Source organism: Pelodiscus sinensis, chromosome 1 (assembly GCF_049634645.1).
Source record: "Pelodiscus sinensis isolate JC-2024 chromosome 1, ASM4963464v1, whole genome shotgun sequence".
NCBI classification, from domain to species: domain Eukaryota; kingdom Metazoa; phylum Chordata; order Testudines; family Trionychidae; genus Pelodiscus; species Pelodiscus sinensis.
In genome coordinates, this window is record NC_134711.1 from 147,186,595 (window position 1) to 147,213,692 (window position 27,098).

Sequence of the window (27,098 nt, forward strand, 5' to 3'; positions counted from 1 at the left end):
CAATAATCTTTTTATCCTCATAATTCCTATGTGGGTCAGGATCCCTGAAGTTAAAAGAGCATGACATTGCAGATTTAAATAGCGGAAATAATGAAATGTATCACTTTTTAAAAATCTTGACCAAAATGGATTATGAATTTTGTAGGGCCTTAGATTATTTGTATTACCAGTTTCTAGAGACACTTCACCTAAATCTAATCACCCCTGTGCTCCCAGAAAATTCTTGCTGGAGTCTTTTATATCTGGTTCTGGTATATAGAAATGAGACATTGTCTAGAACTCTGCTGTGATTACTAAAACAACTATTTCTCTTTGCAAGTTATACAAGTCACCAGTGTGTTTCTTTAGTGTTGTATTAGGACAGCTTGAAGTGTGGTGGATTGAATATCACTGAGCAGGCTTTCCCTGATGCCTTTCTGTATTCACGTTCTCAAATCAGAGGCAATGGCATATTGTATGTGATGTCTATAACCACATTCACTCTTTTTTTCTTTCTGCCTTTCTGCCTTGCCTGGCCTCGATAGGTATCAACTGGATTAGTAAAGATTATGTAATGGACACTACCTTTTGTAATACATCAGTAGCCAGGGAAAAAGAGCTTTGTTTTAAGCGATCTGATTGGGAGGGTCCATTTATTTTTGTGAATTGTATTTACAAATATTGTAATATGTCCACAGCACTGACTAGGTGTGTATTAAAAATCAAAGTAATTAAACTTTTCAAACATATTCACTGTTGTAATATTTTGCATTTATATATCTACCTTGATCTCAAATATTTCCACTTTACAAATTTAGCCCCAGAGCCTGCATTTATCCCAGAGCCTGTGCATGCACTTTGTGCATATGAATAGCCCCATTGAACCGAATGACATTCAGTGGGATTGCTTGATCAATTAAAGTTAAGAATATGTATAAGTATTTTATGATATGTCTTTAATTTCTATACAAACTATGCAAGCATCTTATCATCCACTATAAAAATTCTCCATTCTGGGGTAAAATTCAGCTGCTGTTTAGCAGCAACACTGCAGAGTAGCTTAAGACAGAAAGCGAAGAGTCTTATGCCCAGTTGAAATTAGACATACATACATAACATTTAATTACCCAGATTGGAATTTGTCTGGAACACTGGAATTAATACATTAAATTCCTTCATAAATTCTAAATTTATCATATTTTTTCTCATATAAAAGATGTTACAAATTCTTGTTGGGATCTAGTGACAACCTAAATATCATGATTTGCCTGGCAAAGATAGATCTTTTAGATCCATGAATGCATGTAAGGCATTTGACAGGGTTGAGTGGTATGTCATTTGATATTTGAATAGTATTTTGGTTTGGAGTTTATACAGTTTGGACCTGGCCTCCCTGTAAGTAGCTCTGTAAATGGCCAAATTATTAGAAGCTAAAATAGGTGCAATATATTATAGAGTTATTCTTTTACTCCTCTGCTCTTTGATATAGTGTTTAAGTTGCTTGATAAGTCTGTAAGGAATCAAGAAGATATTGATGTAATTTAGCACTACATAGGGTTTCTCTTTAGGCACAAAGTGCACTGCTGAACCCCACAGATGCATCACCATTTGTACATACCACAAACTATCTATTCTTGTGTGCTATCTCTCTAACAAATGAAATGAGAAAGATTCCTAATACCTCTAATAAACAAGCCAACAGAACTTACAGTTAACCTGAATATTTTAATAATCTCAACAGGTAATACATTTTTGTGGAGTATACATGGCTATAATCCTTTCCCTACAATACAACCTGAACTAGTACTTAGGAGTAGAGTGTAAGCTGAGATGACAGGGCTGTAACATAGTGATGGGAAATAATTGTCCTACCTCTGCTATATATAAAATAAAATAGAAAAAATGGGTTGATACTCCTCTTCAATATACATCTGTTCAGTTTACATAGCTTTGTTTCCCAAATGTTTCAATAACTAAAAGCAAATCCTCCTAAATGTCTAGCCTGAAATTGTTTCTGCTGCTGGATCAAGGAGACTTGGATTTGCCAGGTTAAATGTCCTTTTACTGTGAATCTGAGCTCTGTTACATTCTCTGCTTCTTTGTTTTTCTTCATTGCAGGGGGCCCCAGATGTCTGAACTTTCAGTTTGTTTAAACTCTGGGTCATATTCTCATTTCAATACATGGAAGATTTCCTCAGAGCACTCCTACTAATTCTACTGGAATTCATGCATGTAAATCCTTTTTATTTTTAGGGAAGAAGGGATCCCAAACTTTTTATCCTCCCAGCTGTGCATTTGGAATAGTCTCCATTGGGAAATATGAAAAATCTACCACTTTACCAAGAAAAAATATTCAGAGAAAAAGTTTTATTTTTTCTCTGAAAAGAAATAGAATCAAATACATTTGAGCAGAAATAAATCTGAGCTGCGAAGTTTGGTTCTGGGCTTAAAACTTCCCCAAAGCTTGAGAAAATTAGTATCCAGGGCTCAGGCCCATCAATACTTCATGCGTAGAAGAGGACAGAATTAGGACTGGTTTTGGAAAAGCAAAAATGAGGATAGTTTATGTCTGGCTCTCAGTTTTTTTAGATCTCCAAAGTTCAATGAGTTCAGATAAAGGATTGTATGTTTATTTTGTTTCTTCTTTTAATTCCTTTCCTTTAATGTTCCATGAGCCTGTCTGTAATTCTGGCTTATGGTTATATAGACTTCATGCAGCCACAGTTTTGAGTTCCAGTAGCAAGGCTGGTGAGAGACTTCACCTGGCTCTGGGCAAGATGGTAGTGAAAGTTTGGCTCCAGGCTCTTTGGAAGGGACAGGGCATCAGGCAAAAGGGGTGGGGCTAGGGTTAGCCTCTTCGGGTACGTCTAGACTACATGCCTCTGGCGACAGAGGCATGTAGATTAGACTACCCGGCATGGGAAAATGAAGCGGCAATTTAAATAATCGCCGCTTCATTTAAATTTATATGGCTGCCGCGCTGAGCCGATCAGCTGTTTGTCGGCTCAGCGCGGTAGTCTGAACGTTCCGCAGTCGACATCAAAGGCATTTGTTGACCTGGAAGGCATGTAGTCTAGACGTACCCTTCTAGCCAGCCCTCAGTACTGTTGGGACTGCACCATGTGGGGCTTCAGTGGGGATTTAATGGGCCTGGGTGCCAGGAGCTGATGTTGCTGTGGTAGCATAGGTGGCAACCAGGAGCCCTAAACCCTTTAAAATTGTTGGGCCCCAGGATAACTGCCCGCTTTCGCTCTCTGGCCTGTAAGTGGCCTTGCTTTTCTCAGTAGTGTTGACTTAGGCCTTTATCTGTCCAAGATAAATGATCATGGTAATTTTTATTGCACCAGATTCCCAAAGGCCTTTAGGTGTCTCATAAATTAAGTGCTTAAACAAAAAAAGAAATGTACCTTAATAAAACAGACTAAATGTCCCATATACGTACTACATGACAAGTCTGACTATATCATTGTGGAATTTAGACACTCAAGTTAAAAAATTGGGATCAAAGTCTCCAGGTCTTTTCTGTGATGGTAGTACAGTGCGGACATATTTGTGGTTAAGGCTCAGAACTGGGAGTAGGCAGCTTTATGTTCTTTTGCTAGGTCTTCCAGAGTTGTTGTGTGGGCCTTCTGCAAGTCACTTCACTGCTTTGTGATTCAGTTTCCCCATCTAGAAAATGGGATTAATGATACTACTAGGGATGTATGTGAGGTTTTATTCATAGGCTGTGTCTACACTGGCGTGAATTTCCGGAAATGCTTAAAACGGAATACTATTCCGTTTTCAGTTTTTCCGGAAAAGGAGCATCTACATTGGCAGGCTGCTTTTCCGGAAAAGCCCTTTTTCCGGAAAAGCGTCTGTGGCCAATGTAGACGTGCTTTTCTGGAAAAAAGCCATTTTCGCGATCAGGGCTTTTTTCCGGAAAAGACTACTGGGCTGTCTACACTGGCCCTTTTCCGGAACAGTGTTCCAGAATAAGGACTTATGCCCGAGCGGGAGCAGAATAGTTTTTCCGGAATAGCAGCTGATTTTGTACAGTAGAGCATCGTTGCTTTTCCGGAAATTCAAGGGCCAGTGTAGACAGCTCGTAGCTTATTCTGGAAAAGCAGCTGATTTTCCGGAGTAAGTGGCCCAGTGTAGACACAGCCATAGTGTTTGTAAGAGTCATAAAGATTATCTGATAGAAGGAATTAGAGAACAGTATTGTTATTGTTGTGTATCACTGTACTGTAATTTCTGGATGGGCATATAGCTTACCATTTGAACATCAAAGCTGCTTTTCTTATTCCAGTAATCATTGAGCGGCTTAAGTATTGAAAATTGAGAATTAGGGAATTAAGTTTTATCCAGGTTTCATGGGTCATATCACTATAGATAGCCACTATGTTTTATGTTGACCTCTGCTGAACCAAGGTGTTGATGGTCTAGTAGTCCAAATACACTTCTTAATACTACTGAATGTAAAAACCCATGTTTATGAGATAGAATAGCCATGCTGTTTAGTTTTCAATAACTGGCAAAGTGATCTCATAGTAATTCAATAGCTCTACAGTCATGTTTATGAGTTATTGATTTTTGTTTGTTTGTTTTGTTTGCTATTAGATTTGCAGATAGGGTTTTAGTCTCCTAACCAGCTGTAATAAGCATAGATGCAATCCATCCCACATGTCTTTATTTCCTCAAATTAATAAATAATATTTTACAGTTATATGTAGTACCACTTTTTAAGGGATTCAGAGCTCTTTATACATATTAATAAATTAAACCTGACAGTGGCCCAAAGCCAGGTGAGTATTATTTTCTTCATTTTACTGATGGGGAAACTGAGATACAGAAATGTGTTATAATATGGTCAAGGTCATGTAGAAGAGTTGAGACAAGAAACTGACTCCTGATAACTCCTAATTATCTTTTTAAACTGGAAAGTCACATCTGTACATTTCCTCTCTCTGTCTAGTGGGGAGACTAGAAAGCTCGGTTTTCTGAGGACCCTTTGCTAAGCAGTTGTATGGACTTATCTGGAAAGAATTGCTAGATGAGTTTATGCAGCTGTTACTCTTCCCTTACAGATAGCAAGAATGACACCTTCATGCTTTCCAGTCACTCTTTGCTAAGCCAGGAAGAGAATGAATTGAGGCCACTTCTGGCCCAAGTCCCACGTATGTTGTGCTGCCACCATTCCAACCTGTTCCATATTGTTACTTCTTGTATGTGTATGTATATTTTGTATATAAAAATAAAAAATATATACCCTAGGGACAGACTGAATATAATGGCTCCAGTCCCAGTAATCTTGACTTAAGACTGGTAAGATTGATTTTAATTTCCATAATACTCTTTTCTTCTGGGTAAAGGAAGTAGAAATGGCACATTTTGTCCTTGCAGAAATGTTTCCCCAATCACATCTGAACTGTAAGATCCGGATTTCACTTGCCTCCGAAAATGGGGAGAGGCAGTTTTCTAGGAAGGCATCCAAAAATAATCGGTGTGGGAATTAATGATAGTGTAAATTGAAGAAACTGCTTGGCTTTCCCTGTTCTTGTGTGCACTCAGACTGGAAAAGGGTAGTGGTCTTTAGGGTCTTCGCAGTTAGGGTCACCTGTTCATTCTTAAAACAAATAAAAACATGTCCCTCTCCTAAAACAGAAGAGTTGGAAGAAGGGAAGTGGAGTTAATCACAGTTATTTGTGCAACAAGGAGAGGCAGTGGCTAAGACACAGGAATAGCGACCAGGTGGTCCTACCACCAAATAATCCTGGCTTTAGCAACTGTCTTCTGTGGTCTTGAGCAAGTCATTTTCCCACTTTAAGTTTCCCCATATGTAAAATAGCAAAGATAATACTTATCTCAAAGACTGTTGTGAGAACTAACTAGATAATGTTTGCAAGGGCTTTTTGGCATGAAAATGTGCTGCAAAAGCACAAGCAGTAGTGAGGGATTAAGCCCTCTTATGCGATCTTGATGATTGCCAAGGAAAACTACCTGAAGTTTGGTACTGTATTTGTAAGTAACTCAGGCAATGCACATTTATTTACTTTTATTCCTTGTTAATTAAAGAAATCTTTTAAATACACGGACGGACATGCTTAGTTTCAGCTGGCAGCCCACAGGTTAAATTATCTTTTTTGGGCTTCTCTATGTAATCAAAACACAAAAATAGGGCGCATTAGATTTTTCTCTTCTGATTATCTTGTGTATTATGTCCCACAGTTCATTTATATTGCATAGAGCACTGCACCTTTACTGACTTGGAAATTGATAAACATTTGTCATCTTTGTTTTCTTTTTGTCTTTTTCTACCAAGTTATAAATTCTGTATTCTGTGGGTCTTAGATTCACTCTTGCTACAGAACATATACATCACTTTTACAGTGGAGTTTAGAAGGAACATTTTACAGCTCAGGTTCCTATCCTGGTTTTAATACAAAGTCATGAGTACAAAAAGTTTGTCTATTGAAATGACCTTTTATGAAGCCAAATGACTTAACCTGTAAGAAACTGTCCATAACAAAATCTTGCTTCCACTTACTCATTGTTTGATTTAAGAAGTCACATTATGGCTCAATGACTCAACCTCTCTCTTGCGGTTACTGGGAAATTTAAGAAGAAATAAAAAGGCAAAATGCATTCTTGCAGCACAACAATGCCATGCATTGTAAATCAGTGCCAGCCAGAGAGATATCAGGAAGTAACAAGTGAGGTGGTATCAGCACATACTTGTTAATTCCAGGAATGTTTCAGATATCTGAGTGCTTTTTCTGGACAGATAAAGGATGATGTAGAAACTTAGAGATTCAGTTTGTAAGAGGAATGATGAGTCTTGCGTTTGGGGCTTTTTGCAGTTGGACTCTCATATAATTGCACTCCAAGTGATTATGCCTATTCAACTGTATCTGTAAGAGTGGCAGGAAACTTTATAGAGAAATGCAGTAAGTAGTATATCTTCTCAAAATGCCTTCTGGGAACTGAATGCCTTCTCCCTCCCTTTTCTCACTTTGGCTCTTTGAACAGTAATTTTGCATGGAGCAGGTGGTCACATTTCAAGTATCACAGTTCAGATTTCAACTAGTAAGTATGTATTACAATTGGTTTGATCATTTCTTGTTACAGAGGAATTCATCTTTATCTTTTCCAGTGTCATAACTCACTCTGAGTCTTTCCTGTCTTTTCTCTGTGCCATCATTACTGATTTACCAGGACCTCCATAAATACCTAAATACAGTAGATATGCAGCTATTTGCAACTTCTCTTCCTTCAGTGCATCTGCTTGACTCATAGATCTTCCTCTGTGCCTGCTCTAGTCTAGCTCTTTTGTTTCTTTGATTTCTACTCTCTGATTTTTCCCTTCTACTCCCACAAGTTTAAGATGTCTCTTATCTAATGGACTTCATGAAAAAATTACTGAATGAAATAGTATGGCCTATTTTATGCAAGAGTTCAGATTAGACAACCACAGTTGCATCTTCTGGCCTTGACATCTGTGAATCTGTATTTTTTAATATTATGGGTCAACTTTCAAGAAGAGTTTCCATCTTGACTTTAAAACCACATGTGTGAGTTTTGCAACCAGGCATTATTTCATTAAGTGTTTTAGATTTCTTTAGGCAGACCAGGAATTTAAATGTCACTCTGCCCAAACTGTGTGAGTACAAATTCCCAAACCAATCCAAGTCTTCCATGTGAAAAATACGTGGGCAGAAAGGAAAGCAAGACTCATTCAAGAAAATAAGAGATGGTTTAATACAAAAAACAGTGATCTGGGGTTTTTTTCCTCTTCCTTCTTCCAAGTACATCACCTGGTATCCAGCTACGATGTTTGTAGGCTTTTCCCTTTCAGAATTACTGTTCCTTTTTGAGCTCTACTTCTTGTCCTGCTATTTCTTTCTGTCGGAGCCATTCATTGTGTCCACACAGTTTTCTCCTATCCCAAACTCAGGTCTGGTCTGCACTATAAAATCAAATCAATTTAAGTCAAGTTGACATACAGCCACCACATTAATTAAAGTGGTGGTTCGCATCCACACTATGCTGCTTCTGTCAGTAGCGTGTGTTTTTACAAGGAGCACTTCCACTGACTGAAGTGGGGCTGAAGCCCCTTCCAACCCCAGGGCTGTCCTTTACATATACAGGCAGTCCCCGGGTTACATGGATCCGACTTACATTGGATCCCTACTTACAAACGGGGTGAGGCAACCCCGCACTAGCTGCTTCCCCCCAGCAGACCAGGGAGATGCGGCGCGGCTTTTCTCAGCAGACACCTCAGCTTGAGAATAAAGGACTGAGGGAAGTGAGGTGTGGGAGAATAAAACTGAGCTCTGGAGAAATGTTTGGCTAGAGTTTTCCCTGCAATATGTACCAGTTCCGACTTACATACAAATTCAACTTAAGAACAAACCTACAGTCCCTATCTTGTACCTAACCCGGGGACTGCCTGTACTCATATATGTTCCTTGCCACATGTAGTTCTGTATCTCCCCAACAACTTTAAAACTGCTCAGTCTTATTCTTTCATTAGAGACAAAATTCCCATCATTATTTTTTCATATATACTAGGATTGATGTGGGGTCAGCCCCGCCTCTCCTTTGAAAAGGCAATATAGAAAGCCATGCATCAGCCAGCTCCGCGGTGTTGACGTATCCAAGTTCTGCTAGTGAGAGAGATGCCTCTTTTCCTTTTATCTCCAAAGTCTGATGTGATTTGGTGAGCACCTGTTGTTGCCTCCCTGCTGCAAATGATAGCCAAAGACAAATATAGTAAAACTCCATTAGTCCGGCATCCAATGCTCCGGGACTCCTGATGGTCCGGCACCATCAGGAACCCGGAAGTGCTGGGGGAGCCAGACAGGCTTCCCCCATTCAGCTGCCGCTGAAACTGACCAGCAGCTGAATTGGGGAAGCTGAGAGCAGAGCATTTGGGGTGCTGCCGGGTTGGTCTCGTAGCGCTGCCCCTCGGGGCTGCGGGACCAACCCGGCAGCACCCCAGCTGCTCTTGGGGACACCTGGGGCAGAGCAGCTGGAGTGCTGCCGGGTTGGTCCCACAGCGCCAAAGGACGGCGCCGCGGGACCAGCCCGGCAGGACCCCAGCTGCTCTACCCCAGGGGTCCCCAATTCAGCCGCTGCTGAAACAGATCAGCGGCTGATTCCAGGAAGCCCCGGGCAGAGCTGCTCTGCCCGGGGCTTCCTGGAATCAGCCGCTGATCTGTTTCAGCAGCAGCTGACTTGGGGATGCCGGGGGCAGAGCAGCTGGAGTGCTGCCGGGTTGGTTCCGCAGCGCCAAGGGGTGACGCTACGGGACCAACCTGGCAGCACCCCAGCTGCTTTGCCCCAGGCATTGGGATTCAGCCGCTGCTGAAACTGACCAGCAGTGTCAGTTTCACCAGCAGGCTGAATCCGGACGCCTGGGGCAGAGCAGCTGGGGTGCTGGGTGGTTGGTCTGGTAGCGCCTCCCCTCGGCGCTGCGGGACCAACCCCGGCAGGACCCCAGCTGCTCTGCCCCCGGGATCCTCAAGTCAGCCGCTGCTGAAACAGATCAGCGGCTGATTCCAGGAAGCCCCGGGCAGAGCAGCTCTTCCCGGGGGTTCCTGGAATCAGCCGCTGATCTGTTTCAGCAGCGGCTGAATCGGGGACCCCTGGGGCAGAGCAGCTGGGGTCCTGCCAGGTTGGTCCCGCAGCACCGTCCTATGGTGCTGCGGGACCAACCCGGCAGCACCCCAGCTGCTCTATTGCAGGCATCCCCGATTCAGCTGCTGCTGAAACTGACCAGCAGCAGCTGAATCAGGGATGCCTGGGGCAGAGCCGGACTATCGTAAGGGGGGGCTATGAGGGGTCTGGGGTGGCATCCCCTCCCACCCCACTCCAGACCCCTCAGCCCCCCCTTCTGATAGTCCGGCATATCTGATAATCCGGCACCCCCTGGGTCCTAAAGGTGCAGGATTATCGGAAGTTTACTGTATGTCCTCAGCTACCAGTGATGACCTGACATGACCTCATGTACATATCTCACTTCCACCTTCTAGGATAAAACAATTAACGTTTAAAATAATTTACTGTTTGGAGATCTTCACTGTCACACAGGAAACCTGAAATAAATGTCTGTTTCATTTTCTTCACCAGCCAGCATAAGGTTGGAATAGTACAGTTAGCACAGGTGCAGTGCCACCAGGGGAAGAATTACCTCATATTTTATATCATAAAACAGTAATAATCTGACCAGTGAAGGAATAGCATTAGCAAAGTCTGATCAGAGTTTTCTCCAATGCTGTTGGTTGGGACTTAGGACTTCAGTGGTTGCAGCTAGATTTAGAATTGGGAGAAAATGAGTGATTCTTCTGGTTCCAGTCTGGACACAAAAATAAAATTCAGGATAGAACATAGCTTTATGTTTTGGGGACATTGGGTCAACACTGGAAGTTCTGTACTAGTAGAGAGTTGAATGCTGTGACTGTTCTCTCAGCATATTTGTTCATTTTAATGCATCAACTGAACATATAACAAATGAAAACTACACAAAGGGCAGTTTCTATCTGTCTCCTTCTCCACCCTCATCCCCATCCCTTCCCCCCAGTCTAATCTGGTTAGATGTACAAACTGTGAAATGTGCATGTAATCAATCACAAAGATACCTCAGTTATGTTCTCCATCCTGACTGGCAGTCTACAGTTGCACACAAAAAGATGTTCTTTGATCAACAAGTTTGTGTGTGTGTGTTTGTGTGTGTAAGTAAGTAAAAAATAACCTTCAGTAAATAACTGTGGAAAGAAGGAAATGATATTTACAAAGATAAACATTCTGCATGGCAAACAAGTACGCTGTGCAGTTAAAAGAAACAGTGCAACGCTCAGGAATTGGTCCTTCATGAAGGACTAAGATTGTTCAAACTGTGTGTTTTCCATGCACCAGGGAGACTGCTTTAATAGTTTACAACTGTATTTGAATCTAAAATTAGTCAGCTATTTGGAGGGATAAAGATTGACACCAACCTTTCTAGACAGTAAGGCACTTCTTTTCATCCAGAGCTACTAAGTGAACTCAATTTTATAATGTAAGGGATGTGTTTAAGGAATTGGCCTGCTTGTGGCTGCTGAGCAGAGCTGAATACAACTCTGTGGTGGCACCTTGTAAGCATTTTCTTGAGGCATTGTGGCCTCATATCTAGGGAACTAGACTGGAATTTAAGAATCCTAAGTTCTAGTGCCTGCTCTGCCCCTGGCTTGCTGGGTGACCTTGAGAAAGTCTCCTCCCCTCTCTTCACTTCAGTTCTCCCATCTGACCTCCCTGTAAAGCTCATTGAGGGCTACTGATGAAAAGCACTGTATAAGAGCTGGGTATTAGTAGGTTTGATCTACCAGCATCTGTGTGCCTTTCAACTTGACTTCTGTGTTCAAAGCAAAACTCTGGTGAGTGTTGAGGGTTTAAAAAATGTATGCAAAAGCTCTGTAGAACTTCAAAGCTTGCCTGATATCAAGGCAACAGTCCCTGGGTTGGGGTTTCACATAAATTACTGGGTTTAATCTCATTCTGTGGCAGTGTGGGCCTCTGTCCCTGCCAAATTCTTTTGGCTTGAGCATGGACTCTGTGAAGACATAGAGGGTACATCTAGACTATATGGCTCCGTCGACGGTTTACCGGAGTGGTTGACAAAGAGTTCTCTTGTTGACCGCGCCGCGTCTAGACTGCTGCGCTGTGCCAGATCAGCTGATCATCGGCACAGCACGGCGGCCATTTTTATTTTAATGAAGCAGGGATTATTTAAATCCATGTTTCATTGACTATGCCGAGTAAACTATTTTACATGGCTCCGTCGACGGAGCCATGTAGTCTAGATGTACCCAAAGTGCCTCCGGGTTCACTTGACAGAGCAATGCTACTCGGGCTGAGTTTCAAGTTTGTAACAAACTCATGAGATTATATTTTGCTATGTGAATACTTGTATGGCTGTAGCTGGAAGCATGGTAAAGGGCTTGCCCCAATAAAAGGAGAGAAAGTGCTTCACTTTGCTTTACAGCTATGTATGGCACTTCACCAGGAACCTTATCTAGGTCTCTTTCCTGAAGTGTGGTAAAAATGAACGAAAGTCTGTCAGTGTATCATCTCCCTTTCGTAAATAATTCCTCTCTGTTTCTGCCATGAATGGTCATGTGATAAATACTGAACAAAAATTTTGAAATGTTAAAGGAATAAAACTTCTCAGGGAGTAAATTATCTTTACAACTGGCCGATATAAAATAATACAGTGGAAGCATCTTAAAGTAGTAATTGACAAAGGAATAAAACTGCTAAAAGAATATATTCTTCATGCACTGAAGCGAAATGTTTAATAGTGTTCAGCTGTATTTAATCTCAAAGGGCCTGCAGAACAGGCACAGAAAATGAACTTAACCTACAGAAAATAGATGTAGGTGATCTTTTATGAGATCTCACATGCCTCTGCTTTACCTGCTGGCTGCTGTCAACAGCCATAGAGTGCTATGGCAAAATCAGTGTGAGGAAAAATAGTTGATTAATATCATGGAACTACTTTGCCTTTCATCTGAGAATCAGAAACCACTTAATGGAAATTAATGACCTATGCCTCAGAAGCTCTCCACCTACCAGTGAAGTTTCTAAGAATTGTTCCAGTTTTACAGTTGTGGAAACTGAGGCAGAAAGTGGCAAAATTACTTGCCTGAAGTTAGACGAGTCAGTGGTAGAGCTGGGAATAGTGCTCCGGAGACCTGAAATCCAAGCCTCTTCTCCAATAGCTAGAACGTGCATTCTCTGTAACTTGTGTTTTAAATCTCATCTATGCTATGAAACAGAAGCCTCATTTATAACAATATTACCCCCCCCACACACACACACACATTTGGTTATATCACACTTCAGTGTTTAATTATAATTAAATCCAGTTATATTTCAACTAAGTTCCCCAGTTTTGGTGCCATCTTGCAAAGCCCAAGGCTGTAGCATACTTTGGGTACAAACTTAAAATATGGTGTGCTTCCACTAAGGACTACAAAACAAAATGGCATTTTAGTTATAATTTTATTGTAACTAGGTCCCTTGACAGTAATTTTTGCACCATAGATTATCCTCAAATTTCACAGAGAGCTGATAATGTTAGTTTTACAGAGACAAAGGGCTGAGGAGCTATTGCAACACACTGTATATAGGCTTCAAAGGTTGACTTCCCTAATATCTGACAAAGGGGATGCGTCTAAACTGGCAAGTTTTTCCACAAAAGTAGCTTGAATACACTGGCCGCTTGAATTTCCGCAAGAACACTGACAATCTCATGTAAGATTGTCAGTGTTCTTGCGGAAATGCTATGCTGCTCCCGTTCGGGCAAAAGCCCTCTTGTGCAAATGCTTTTGCGCAAGAGGGCCTGTGTAGACAACGCAGTATTGTTTTGCGCAAAAAAGCCCTGATCGCGAAAATGGTGAGCGGGGCTTTCTTGCGCAAAACGGCGTCTAGATTGGCACGGACACTTTTCCGCAAAAAGTGCTTTTGTGGAAAAGCGTCCATGCCAATCTAGACGCTCTTTTCCGCAAATGCTTTTAACGGAAAAACTTTTCTGTTAAAAGCATTTGCGGAAAATCATGCCAGTCTAGACGTAGCCAGGGAGAGCATTTGGAGAGGGGGTAGAATTCTCCCAAGTTGCAATATGATGTGACTTGATTCATGGTTTAGTGAAAGTACATCTGATCCAATCTGATATTTTTAAAGTTTACACTGGGGGGGGGGGGAGGGATATCTGCTTTTGATGTTCAGATGGAGTCTTAAAGGGTGCATGGAAGGGATGGAGGGACAGATTGGAGGTTGGAAAGTGTAAGTCAAAATGCATTGCAGTAGCAGTTTAGAAAGGTGGTACAGTGTGAGCTGTGTGTCATGTCTTAATAGTAACATCACTGACAGAGCTCTATAGTGATCACAGTTGCGGTGATTGCAGCTGTCAGAGCTGTTTCCCACTCTGGCACTCTGAGTGCAGAAAGTGGAGGCCTGCAAGAGACCTTAAAAATACCTTGCCTCTATAGGCTTCTGCTTTAAAGCTCCCCAACGTCACAGATTCCCTGGTCTTGGGACATAGGCTGCCACCATTAAGTGAAAACCCCTTTCTTCTTAGACGCAGGAAGAAAACACTTGAACTTCTTCAACAGAGAAACCCCAAGGTCTTTTGTCACAGGAGAGCTTGAAAAAAAGAAGAAAACAATCTGCAATCTGTGATAGCTGACCTCTCAGTCTTAGGCATGCATAAATAGACTTCTTATTACCTTCCATGACCCAAGAGTCAAATCATCACCTTAAAAGTGGTGATTTTATTAACAAAACAAAAAGATGTACTTGATAAAGCATACTTAGTTGCTAGCTGTTACAGAGCAACTAAGAAAACAGATTAAAACACAGAGAAATTATGACTTTGGGATACAGCATAAAATAGATTTAGCACAGAAAAGTTTAACCAAAAACAAAGAAAATAACCTGGTCACATCTGAACAGACATTTCCCTATCTTCTTATGATCCGTGCTTCACGTTCCAGTCCATATCCATGCTCAGTATTCCTTGTAGTCATGGTAGTTCTGCTTGGTTCAACACATCTTGTTACCCCAACTCTGGGCTTAAAACTCGCACAAATTAAAACAGCAGATATCTTGGCATATCTTCCAATTCAGATTTCAGCACTTTTTCCCATTGGTTCTCCTGGCTCCCTGCCAACACCTCCAGCTACCTGAGTTTAACCCTTTAGTCACCGAATGCTGGCCAGTACTACTATCCATCACAGCAGCTCCTAAGTCATGCACAGTGCATTCAGCAACGTTCTCCCTAACTCTGCGTCATTCTGAACTGTTTATATCCCATTCTCCCATTACTGTATTGGCTGCTCAGTCAGTCCCACCAGATAGCTGAAGTTCATTCTCTTAGGACTCTGCCTCCAGTGAAGCTTGTGGATGGTTACATCTTGACTTTGATGGGAGTTGTATTAGGTTTTTAATGTATCTGTCAAGTACTTTTCTGTATTCTCATTTTTCTTATTCTTGGCTAATTCTCAATTAACTTAATTAGAAATGAACCTGAACCAAAACCACAAAGCCAAACACCCTCAGAAGTGAATCCAGATTTTGCAGCCTTTCTGGATTTAATCTCTTCTTAAAAGCTTGAAAACAATGGGACAGATTTTTCAACCTTGCTCTGCTTTCTTTGTGATGCTCAAATGGAAGGGGATGTGAAAAACTTCAATAAGCAGGTATGGAAGAATAGAAGGTGGGTGGGTTTGGAAAGCAGCACACCAAAGAAGTGATTTATAATCTGTGTTCTTGGATAACAGAATACTTTCACTCCCTACTTATTCATTGCATGCTGACCTTAGTAACAAATTCAGGCATAGTAACATACTCTATAGACACCCCTAAAATGTTGTACTTTCCTGTGCACACAACTTTCTCAAACTAATTTGAGGCTGAAATTTTTCATGCTTAGCTCAGAGGTGAATTTGTCTGAAAAAATAAAATAAAAAATATCTTTTGAAGAGTGTGTGTGTGTGTGTGAGAGAGAGAGAGAGAGAGAGAGAGAGAATGAAATATATTCTCTAAAATGTTCTAGTAACAAAAGTTTATGTCTGCATAATTTAAAATAAGCCCCAAACAGGTGTTATTTAAACTTGGCTTAATTTAGCTCGTTTTATAGATTTTACTGAGATCTACATAATGAGCAAAATTTTGTTCAGTAGTTTAAAATTGTGGCATTTTGTGACATTCATAATATGGATAAACTGAATAGCTTTTGTGCCTGTACTTCTGTAGCTTTTCCATTGAGATCACTTCTCATGCTCATGGTGACAAACTTGTGATTTTCAGGAAATCATAATGCTTCCATTTATTAGCCAGAATGTTTTCACCAGCTTTCCTGAAAAAGAGAGTAGAGTTTTTCATAATGGAATATTTATGGAATAAAATTCAAATAAAAGGTGTCTTGGAGTCAGCATGAGAGTGGGAGTGGTAGGCAAGAGCCATATTACCTGTACAGGGTCCAGGCATGTGTTTTTATTGCTGCCGTGGATTACTGGTTTTTGTGGTTGCAGTTATTATGCCTACTTTTGAAAGATTCATCATACATCTATTTCTCAGTCCCTCTTCACTTTTGACTCCAGGTTAACCTCTTTATTCCTCTTTTCCATTGGGAATAGTCTCCCTGATGATCCATGTTGAAGGTTTCTTCTCCTAAATCCAGAGATTATCCTTAACCCAAATCATGGTTCTGAATATCTTTTATTCCTCAACTGTTCTCAGCTGTTGATAATCTTCAAATAGTGCATTTACTTACATTGCACTTGGTTGTTGTTGACAATGTAAGTTAAAAAAAAAGTTGTCACACCTTATTTTTTTATCTCTGCCTCACATCCAGCTTTAAGATCTTTAAGTAGGTGAAAATTGGGGCCTAAAGTACTTGAATATCCATTTAACATATCCTGACAATTTCCTTTTAATCTATCAGATACTTAAAAAGTCTAATCTTTCTTGTTCTAGCAATAGCTTGTCTGATTTGAGTGGCACCTTTGGGTTTAATGAATCTGGATGTTGGTGACTCACCTCTAACTGTGCAATAGCTCCTGGGGTGAAAATTTTTACCTGACATGCACCTCAGAGTGGGAATTTTCTGCCTATAGCATTCCTGACATTGACATTTTTTCTCTTTTCTCTGTTAGGCTCAGATATTACTTGTGGACCTGACAGATTTCAAATTGCGTGAACTTGTAAAAGATTTTTAGGAACAGGGGCTTGAAGAATTTAGTTTTTGTTTAGAAATGGGCCTGAATCTAAAGTTTATGTTTCTACATGTGGGACACAGGTTTGGATACTTGCACTTTCTCCCCAGGCTGGTAGTACTCACCTCTGAGTAAGAGTGAAGGCTAGAAGTGTCATAAGCACCTACTTATCATAGAATCATAGAATGGTTTATGTACCAGTCTATAAAGTATCAGGGTTGGATGAGTTTTCTCCTCCCCTTATACATTCTGTCCTCCCAGACAAGACCTGTCCTCTAAAGAAGGGCGCTCATGATGAAGTAGAACTGTGGAAAGAGAAGTGGAAAAAGGATTATGGGAAGGGGATTTATGGGAAGCCAACACACATTGACCATATGTCATGTCCCTTTTTAATACGTTTTCAGGACAAGAATCATTAAACAAACCGTTTGTTGGGACCTTGGTGTAGAGTTCCCAAACAAAGTTCACAAACCCAAATCTGAGAGTCAGGTTAGGTTTATCTCCTAGCACCTGAGAGAGAAATCACCATCCCCTCCAATCTCCTTGGCTTCTCCTCTCTCTTTCTCCCTCTTCTGTGTCTCTTCAGTTTCCTGTTCCTGTATTTAAATAGCTCAGCCCTAGGGTAGGACAGAGCCTCCTAGATTATTGCCAGGTTGTCCCTTAAAGGAGTAGTATATTTTTCCCCCATACATGGTTTCCAACAATGCTTATATATAGTGTCTTTTGTACACAAAGCCACTATTGTAAGCTGGAGGTGCACATTCTGGCCCTCTAAATATATATATATGGGATGGGGGGAGATTGCCTGAAACCTTTTCATTAGTTAATAATCCCCTCTGCCCACCCATGTCTAATCTTGTAAAGAAATTGAGTTAATAAATATAAGATATTATTAAATAAAGTAAGTATTTAATATCATTTGTCGTCTTTGAATTCAAGCTGCAATACAACAGAATTTCATTTTATAAATAACACCTTTCGTGCTTGCACCACAGGGCATGATACAAAAGAATCTAAATAGAACATGAATGCTGTAATCAAATGCAGACCCCAGGAAGGCAGATTAAAAAGGCATGTTGTTGGTTAGAGCAGTAGACAAGGTAAGTATAGTGGGTCACAGCAGAAAAGCTAGTTGCAAATACAAAGCACAGTCAAGTTAAAATTATTTACTTGTCCCACTTCAAACCATGAGTGATTGTTCCTGCATCCATGATCTATTTTTTTAAACACAGGAATATCTTGGGGGTTGTTACATTTTAATGGTTTCTGCAAAACAGAAAAAAAGCCACAAAACTGTGCACATTCGCACATACCTTGGTGCACATAAAAAAGTATCTTCTGCAGATAGATGGGAAAGATTATAGGGAACATTGGATGCTACCTTGTGACCTCAGTTCCGTTTCTAGCTCTACTGCAGATTTTCCTGCGTGACTTTAGTTAAGTCACTTACGGCCATATTTCCAAAGGTATTTATGTGCCTAAAGAGACTGAAAGGTACCTAATTGGGTTTTTAAAAGAACCTAGGTATAGTATGCTCTCTGCAGTCTGAGGAGAGAAATGGTCTCTGGAGTAGGCTTGTTCTTTGCCAGAAAAGGGCCTAAATATGGAGACCAGGACCTTGCTGGGAATCCAAAATTGGATGGTGGACTACTGCAGAGTATAGAGGAATAATGTCATATGATCTAGAATATTCTCCCACTCAGAAGATAAGCAGTCTGTCAGATAGACCAGATTAAGCTTTCATGTGACCATTCATAAATGCGGACAAGTATATAAGGATTAGCCATGCAGCAGAATTTTGAAGAGCAAAGCAAGCCACGCACACATCTCATTCAAAAAAATCATAGATTTTAAGGCCAAAAGGGACCATTATCATCAATTAGACTGATCTCATTGAATGGGACAGATGAACATTTCTGAAGCCAACTTTCCATGCAAATTTAGTTTTCTTAGAATTCAGAAACTGGAAAAAGAGAGTTATGGAAGTCTCCCTAATGGTCTGCAACATCCAAAGGGCAAGTATAGCTAGATATCTAGATGGCCTCAATATCTAGCTATTTAGATGGGGGAGGGATAGCTCAGTGGTTTGAGCATTGGCCTGCTAAACCCAGCGTTGTGAGTTCAATTCTTGTAGAGGCCATTTAGGGATTTGGGGCAAAAATTGTCAGGGATGGTACTTGGTCCTGCTGAGAAAACAGGGGACTGGACTTGATGACCTTTCAAGGTCCCTTCCAGTTCTAGGAGATAGGCAATCTCCAGTATAAAAAATCACCATCATATCTGATAGGGTATGTCTACACCTGCAGCCTAATTTGAACTAGGGCTGCAAATGTAGGTATTTGGAATTGCAAATCAAGCCCGGGATTTAAATATCCCGGGCTTGATTTTCATCTTCCCGGCTGGGTGCCATTTTTTGAAATTTACAAGCCCGAAGTAACTGCCCGAGTCTACAAGCGGCAGTGAAATGGGCATTTGAAATAAATCCCTAGTTCGATCTACCTGTTATTCCTCCTGCAGTGAGGTTTAACAGGTAGTTCGAACTAGGGCTTTATTTTGAACGCCCGTTTCACTGCCGCGTGTAGACGTGGGCAGTTACTTCGGGCTTGTAAATTTAAAAAGTGGTGCCCGGCCGGGAAGATGCAAATCAAGCGCAGGATATTTAAATCCCAGGCTTGATTTGCAATTCCGAATGCCTACATTTGCAGCCCTAGTTCGAATTAGGTTGCAAGTGTAAACATACCCATATAGATTGATTAGTTTATCCTTGTAATGCCCCAATGTCATAGGGAAATATTATTAGCCCTAAGTAACAGATAAAAGAGGTGAAGGTCAGAGAGATAAGTCAGTCTTTGAGTCTATGTGGAAATAAACGCAAGTCTCTTGAGCCTATTCCAGTGCTTTAAACACATGCTCCCGGTTTCTCTAACATAACAGCACTAGAAGACTTACCCAGCGTTGCCCAAGGTTAGGGCCGGCCCGGAGCGGTGGCTATGCAGCCCACCCTCCAACTTGTCCTGGAGGCTGGCCTGGGGCAGTGAGGACTATGTAGTCCACCTACCGTCTTCTCCCCAGGGCCGGCCTGGAGGCCATGCAGACCACCCATTAGCATCTCCCCAGGGCAGCCCAGTGGTCCCTGGAGCAACATAGTGGACAGCATCTACTCCCTGGGGCAGGCTGAGGTGGCAGGGGCTGTGCTGCTGGCCAGCAACTGGTGACTCTGGTGCTTGCTGTCCCCCTGTTGTCATTTCTGAGTATAACTGTCCTTGCTCTCACATCCTTTCCATTTGATATGAAACAGTCACATTCCATGTACATCCCAATTATCTTGGCACAACCAAACCCTGACCTTGCTTTCAGTTAAGATAAGAGGAAGCTGCCTACCAAATGTGATGGTCCTAGCTCTTTAAGAGGTGTTCTTGAACAAACTGACTGATAGATGAACAGACAGTCAGACAGACACACATTTCTTAAATATATAGAAAGATTGACAATAGCCCATATGTCATAGGCTTGTAGTATTTGTGAGCTGCAGCATATACAAAATCCAAGCTTAGTTACATAGGCTGAGGCAGTGTTTGATTAGTGAAATGAGTTTTATATTACTGTGCGAAAATGTGCTAGGATAGATATTTCCTTGGGAGTGATAAGGTGTCATTGAGTGTGCTCTAGGACAGAGAAGAATATGAGTACAGGCAGTCCAGATTCCAGGGTTCTAATCTTTATGTGCGTGTCACTTTAGTAATACCTAGTACACACAAATTACATATATGGAAATTAGTGGGGCATGGCAACCCTGTGTGTTGACAAAATGTCTTGTGGACTGACTGCACATAGAACCCTGATGGGCCACATGTAGCCCTTGGTGCGCAGATTGCCTGCCACTGCTCCAAACTAGGGATGTTAGCAAGTAGTTGACTGGAGTATCGACTACTCACTTCTCCCTATCCTTGCTCCTCTCTGAGACCCAGCGGTGGTGGGGGGACAGGAGCCGGTGTTGGGCAAAGCTGGCTTAAAATCCAGTTCCCCCCCCCAGCACTGTCTCCACGGTGCTGCCCTGACCCCCCTTGCTGCCTCTATCACGGCAGCCCGGTCTAGCTGCACACAGGAGCTGCTCTGGCAGCAGCCCCTGCCCATGGCCAGCCCTGGCCACCGCAAACAGAGGCTGCTCTGGCAGCCGCCTCTGTTTGTGGCAGACAGCTGGGACTGAGCAGTCCTGGCTCGTGCTGGTCTGGGATGTTGCAACTCTGCATTTTAAATGTAGTAAGAGCCTCATGGCTCTTACTACATTTAAAATGCAGAGTCGCAGCACGGGTGGCTCCTGGAGCTGGCATGAGCCAGGACTGCTCAGTCCCAGCTCGAGCTGGCTCCTGGAGCTAGCCCCGCTGGGGCTCTGCAGAGCAGTACATATTGACTAATCATGTCGATACAAATTGTATCGATTACACGATTAGCCAGATAGCCACATTTTAACATCCTTACACCAGACCCACAGAACGTGATCAGCATGAAGAGAAGGAGAATATGCAAGTGTCTGCATCAGTCTCCTGCATTCCCTCCTACTTTTGGTGGTTTTTGCTCTTCTTTGCCTTGCATGAGAATATCAGACTTTGGGAGATCTACATTCTTGCAACATATATCAGGCAGCAAGATGAGCCCCTGAGTTGCTCTTGTGTTTCTTAATGGACATTGTTCAGTAATACTGGGTAAGCTGTGTATTTGGAGTGCACCTGTAGAATCACAGCCTGACATGTCAGTCTGCCAAACTCTAGTCCCAGAGATAACAGGCAAGAAAGGCTGTATCAGTAAAGCTTCAGTGATGGTAGTATATATCATAGTATATTTTTTAAAAAATGAAAAAGAAAAAAAGTCTCAAGAAGGAATCTCTAAAGAGACCTCACTAGAACACAGAGTACACAGAATGGAGATGTTTCTGTGGCCAACTGATTATTTTTCCTTAATTAGGTATGAGCAAATGAGTCTAACGCTGAAGAACAAGTCCCTAAAACCAGTATGTAAACCATGGGTTCCCAAACCATGGTGTGTGTGAAGAAATTCCGGGGGGGGGGGGGGGCGCAAGGCGACCCAGATGCCCTCCCTCCCCCCCCCCCGTCAATCCCCCCCTAAGTTTTTCTGCTATTTTTGTTTTTTGGCCCTGGTCAGTTCCTTTCTCAACAAGTTTTGCTGCTATTGGGAGGGCGTGCTGCCGAAAAGTTTGGGAGCCACTGGTGTAAACAATGTCAGCGAAGAAAAAAATAAAAATAAAGTCTTCTAAGACTTTACCTGCCACATTGAAGGTAAATGAAATATTTAGTGGCAGTAGCAGCATAAAATGAAATACGAGCTCGTGTGTCCCAAGTTATTAGTGACCTGTTAAAAGACAGGCTGCAAAGTGCCTTTACCAAATTAAAACTTTGAAAAAGGGCACAAATGGGAAATGTCAAAATAAAGAATTGGAGGAAAATGATTGTCCTCTCGGCTCTTGTGATACTGAGGCTCTGGCTGCTGGTAACAGAGGTGAAATAAAATTCAGAGTGGCTCCTAAAATTTGTAATGGAAAGAATCCAAATTGACTGGCAATGTGCAAGAGATTCAGATCATGATCTTCATAAGGTGTCTGCTACATAAGATGTTTGTTTAGTCCTGATTTTGGGAAACCTCATAGGCTTTTTTTAATTAAAGGTTTAATTCTGCCTTCTTTTCCCTGTTCTTCAAGTTTCTGTAACACTCAGTGATACTAAATAATCCAGTTGCCAGTGTGCTTAATTTAATGCCTACTACTGATTTCTAGGCCATTAAGCACAGGACTTATTAATCACAGAGGGCCAAATACTACACTCACTTTCCTCTATGCAAATTCCTAGAATTCAGAAAATTATTGGGAAACCGAGGTCAGTTGAGCAGCTTGAAGATCTTACCTTTTGTGGAAGTGTTGGATGGATGTTTTACTAGGTTTGGTCAGGAATTATTTTCTGCAATTCTATTCTGTTCAGGTTCTTGTACCATATGCACCATCATGCTACCTGAGCACCTATTCCTTTTGACTTTTCACTGACTTCGATGGGGCTTCCCTGCCATGAGGGTAGAATTTGGCTCAGTGTTTCCTCAAGAGCCAAGCAGAAAACATCTAGTTGAGAAACGAAAGCGAGAGTAAGCCAATAGATGACAAAACAGGTGAAAATAAGTTCTGGGGAGCAGATTAGAACACTGGTCTGAGTTTTGCATTTTGCTCTTGGCTTTCCCCTGATTCATTGTTTGACATTAGGCCTCTCTGTGCCTCAGTTTCACCATCTGTAAAATGGAGACAGTAATACTAGCCTGCAATATCTCATGTGTGTTTTGGGAGACTGAACACATTAATGTTCATAAATAATTTGACACCCTTGGATTGAAGGCTCTATAGAAACTATCAAGTGTTCCTGTCATGCGCTTGAAGAAGTGTTCTGAAGGTGTATGGAGAGTCCAACTATCTTCAGAGATTCCTATTAAAGTGATAGGGCTAGACTAGACAAAGGTTACTGGGACAATAACTTCTACCAATCACCCACACTTGGAAAAATCTAAGTGTATTTGAAACTACAGACAGATTTTAATGAAAACTATACATACCAGGAAAGGGGCTAGGAGGAGGATGGGTGTATAGGAAAAGAAATTGAAATGTGGCAAATTTTTTTCAGAGTCAGATTAGCAGGTTGATAAACTGACCTTGGGTTAAGAGCAGGGATGTGAAAGGTTAACCAGTTAATGGGTAAGCACCAATTTGATGCTTACCAATTCCAGTAAATCAGTGGGGGCTGGAGCAGCTCTTGTCCAGAGCAGTCCCTTTCCATGGCAGGTCCAGGCCCCCTGCAGCCAGGGGCTGTTGCAGTTTCCAGAGCAGCCTCTGTCTGCAGGGAACATGGGTGTAGGGGCTGAAAGCCAGCAACAGCCCCAACCCCTGTACAGAGGCTGCTGGGAGCTGCTCCAGCTGGGCTGAAGCAGTCCCCTGCCTGGATCTCAGTTAATCAATTAACTAGTTAAATGTTAGGTTAGCCTGATGTTTAACTGGTTAACTGATGAACCAGGATTTTACAAGCCTGGTTCAGGGTAGCTATTTACTATGGATGGTGCTAGATAAAATGTTCATTTGGATTCGAATTACACATTATAATGCTTGGTATCACTATGCATCCATCAGGTCTAAAATTAACCAGTTAGACTAACATGATCAAATAGTAAAAAAAAAATGGTCTGGTAGCACTTTATAAACTAACAAAACATGTAGATGGTATCATGAGCTTTTGTGGGCACAGCCCACTTCTTCAGATGACAGGAGTTATGAGTTTAGGATGTGCAGACCCAAAATAAATAGGAGAGAGGAAGGGAAGGGGGGGGGGGGAAGAAAAGGGGTGGGAGACAGGGAGCTAGAGGGAATCAGTAAGTATATGAAGATTGGGTAGTTAAAATGAAGCAGATAAGAATCAAAGTCAATTGATAGTATCCTTCCTGACATAGGAGTCTACACAAAGATCTGTTTGCACCTTCAACAGCTGTTAAGTTGGTAGTGACCCACCAACTTAACAGTTGTTGAAGGTGCAAACAGCTTAAGGCAAACCTGTTTGCACCATCCTCTTCCCCTCTCCTATTTATTTTGAGTCTGCACATCCTAAACGCATTACTCCGGTCATCTGAGGAAGTGGGCTGTGCCCATGAAAGCTCATGATACCATCTACATGTTTTGTTAGTTTATAAAGTGCTACCAGACCATTTGTTGTTGTTTTTCTGTAAGTGTACATCTACACTTGCTCCCTAGTTTGAACTAGGGATGCAAAAGTAGGCAACCGAAATTGCTAATGAAGTGGGGATTTAAATATCCCGCGCTTCATTAGTATGATCTTGCTGGCGCATTACTCTGCTCAACAGCTGTTTCGAAAGTGAAAGTGCGCGCCGGGACACGTTAGTTCGAACCAAACCCCTTGGTTCGAACTAACGTTACTCCTCTTTTTTTGCATCCCGGCGCTCACTTTCACTTTTGAAACAGCTGTTGAGCGGAGATCATGCTAATGAAGTGCAGGATATTTAAATCCCCACTTCATTAGCAATTTTGGTCGCCTACATTTGCATCCCTAGTTCGAACTAGGGAGCAAGTGTAGACGTACCCTAACAGACTAACTCGGCTACCCCCTGAAGCTTATGATCAAATAGTGTAAGTTTTCACTTTCCCTCAGCTCATCATGCAATGTGTTGCTGATATCATTCAGACTATTCTGTCTCTGGAGGAGAAGTTGAAAATTCTTGTTTATTTTGTTTTGGGTTTTTTCTTTTTATGGTCCGCTTGAAGTTTTGGTCCTCAAAACGTTTTAACGATAATAGCTTCCTAAAGAGGCCCGTGTCTGGAAGAGCAGTATTTATCCATAACTTTCAATTTACTCAGCTTTCAGTTTTGATTTTGCTACCCATTGCTAAACATTCTTGTGTCTGTCAACCCGTCTACATGTGTAAAGCACCTATCTTGGATGAGAGTCCAGAAAGAGAGAACACCACTTCACCAGCAAGGCACCATATTAAAAGTCGTATTTTTAATTTGTATCTGATGAACACAGCACAGGAAAGCAGTATGGGGGAGTAGTGGGTGGTTTTTCCATTGAAAGTATCTTGAAAAACAGGGCCTCTATTGGGTTAATAGGGACCACACTCTTACAGCTCTGCCAGTTCACTCAATGTTATTCCAACACCCTTTATGGTTTCCATCCCGCATCTCTTTCCTGACAACTGACTTTTAACTTGCAGCATCCCTTGCTGTTCCTGTTGTGGTCCAACACCAAGCTTTTTAGTTTACCTCATTCTTACTAGCAGCCTATTCTATTCTAGCCCCAGGCCCACAAACAGCTTTACCAGTCTACTTGTAGCATCACTCTGGCGTTGCAGTCCTGGACCCTCTCCCAAGATAGCTCTGCAATCTAGCCCTCAGTGCTGCTGCTGCTGCAGTCTTTGGTCTCTCATGAACAGAGAATTCTGACTCACACTTGACTGTGCCAAGCTGTGCAGTTGTTTTGGTTTTAGACAAGAGTCTAGGGATTGTATTGAGATCACCATGCTCACTTCACTTGTGACCTATGGTAAGATAAAACCTATCTTATAAGTAAATATGAATTCCAGTCTTCTGGGATGAGAATCATGGCATTGGCTTACTAGCCCATAAATCTTCTCAGAAATAGGGGGTGGAGTAGAATGGGAGAGCAATAGTACCTCCCTTGAAATGCTCATGGCCTATCAATGCCTTTATATATTTTATTTGACCTTCCTTCTCCTTCCCCTTGCCTTGAACTTCCCTTCTGAAACTGTCCTGATGGCGCAGTGATGATCAGAGCTAAAAAAGTTTTGTTAATAGGCTGCCACAAGAAATCATTGGAACAGTGACATCTGTTGAATTTGGACGGTTTTGTTTGTCTACTGGGAAATTGCATGAACTTCCCAACAAAGGGTTTGTTTTGTTTTTTTTTCAAGTTCATGTTGCACTTTTTTTTTGACGGAGGTAGCTTCAGGAGACATGGTTGCTTTCTTGCTTTCTGATGTAGTGTAAAGTTTTCCATTGAGAGACAATAATGTACATTCCTCTGGCAGGACGAGATGGATTTTTGTGTTTTTCTTGCTGTTGTTTATTTATAAGACATTTCCTCTTGGTTAGTGGAAGTTTGATCGTAAGAGGCTCCAGTGATTTTCCTTCCCACCTCTCCCCTCCCTAATTTCTCTGCCTCGGCACTCGCTCTGGAACACAGTGAACTCAAAAAGCCCAACAGGGCAGGGGGAGTTTAGCAGCCAAGCCTTACCACTCTCAAGAGACTGTGAGGTGATTTTCCTTCGTCATTGCTTGGATCAGAACAGCAGCCTTGGTGAGTGGTGAGGTTCCAGAATTTGATGTGTCAAGGATTCTATTCTTGGTGCCTTTGAAGCAAAGCAGGAAGCAAAGCTTTTAATTTTTTTTAAATAATCACCCTGGAAGATGGAGCTTTTAACAGTTTTTGCAGAGCTGAGGAAACTGCGCTTTGTATTCACTAGGCAGTGAGAGACCAAATAGACTCTGTGTTTAGGGTGACTTATCCTGTATTCGTAGGCTTTCCTGCTGCCACCAGTGGGTGTCAGACTTAGCAATAGTTAACAAGGTGCTTGGAGGAGACAGAATGGCGAGCCTGTAAAGGGGGAGGGTGTGGGGCGAGAGAAAAAATGTTAATCCTTCACTTGGAGTTTCTGTCTGGCAACTTTTCATGTCTCTGTGTTCTGAGCATTTACATTATGCTCTGAATACCTGATTGCCCAACCAAGCAGAAAAGAAACTCTACAGAGGACGCATAGGAAAAGAAAGTAGTTCTATGAAAGCCACCTCTGGGAATAGGAAGAACTAGT

At 41.8% G+C, this 27,098-nt stretch overlaps 1 protein-coding gene across 48 annotated transcripts in view; it reads left to right on the forward strand.

Annotated features, from left to right (window-relative positions):
• Nucleotides 1–27,098, forward strand: part of ZBTB20 (zinc finger and BTB domain containing 20) — a 723,674-nt gene that overhangs the window by 422,766 nt on the left and 273,810 nt on the right. For 3 of the 48 annotated variants that reach the window (XM_075906239.1, XM_075906246.1, XM_075906220.1), the window contains exon 1: nucleotides 26,189–26,587. The exons of 44 other annotated variants lie outside the window; for them this stretch is intronic. The gene's annotated coding sequence lies outside the window, so the exon portion shown is untranslated. One more of the 48 variants, XM_075906229.1, reaches the window with a different exon arrangement.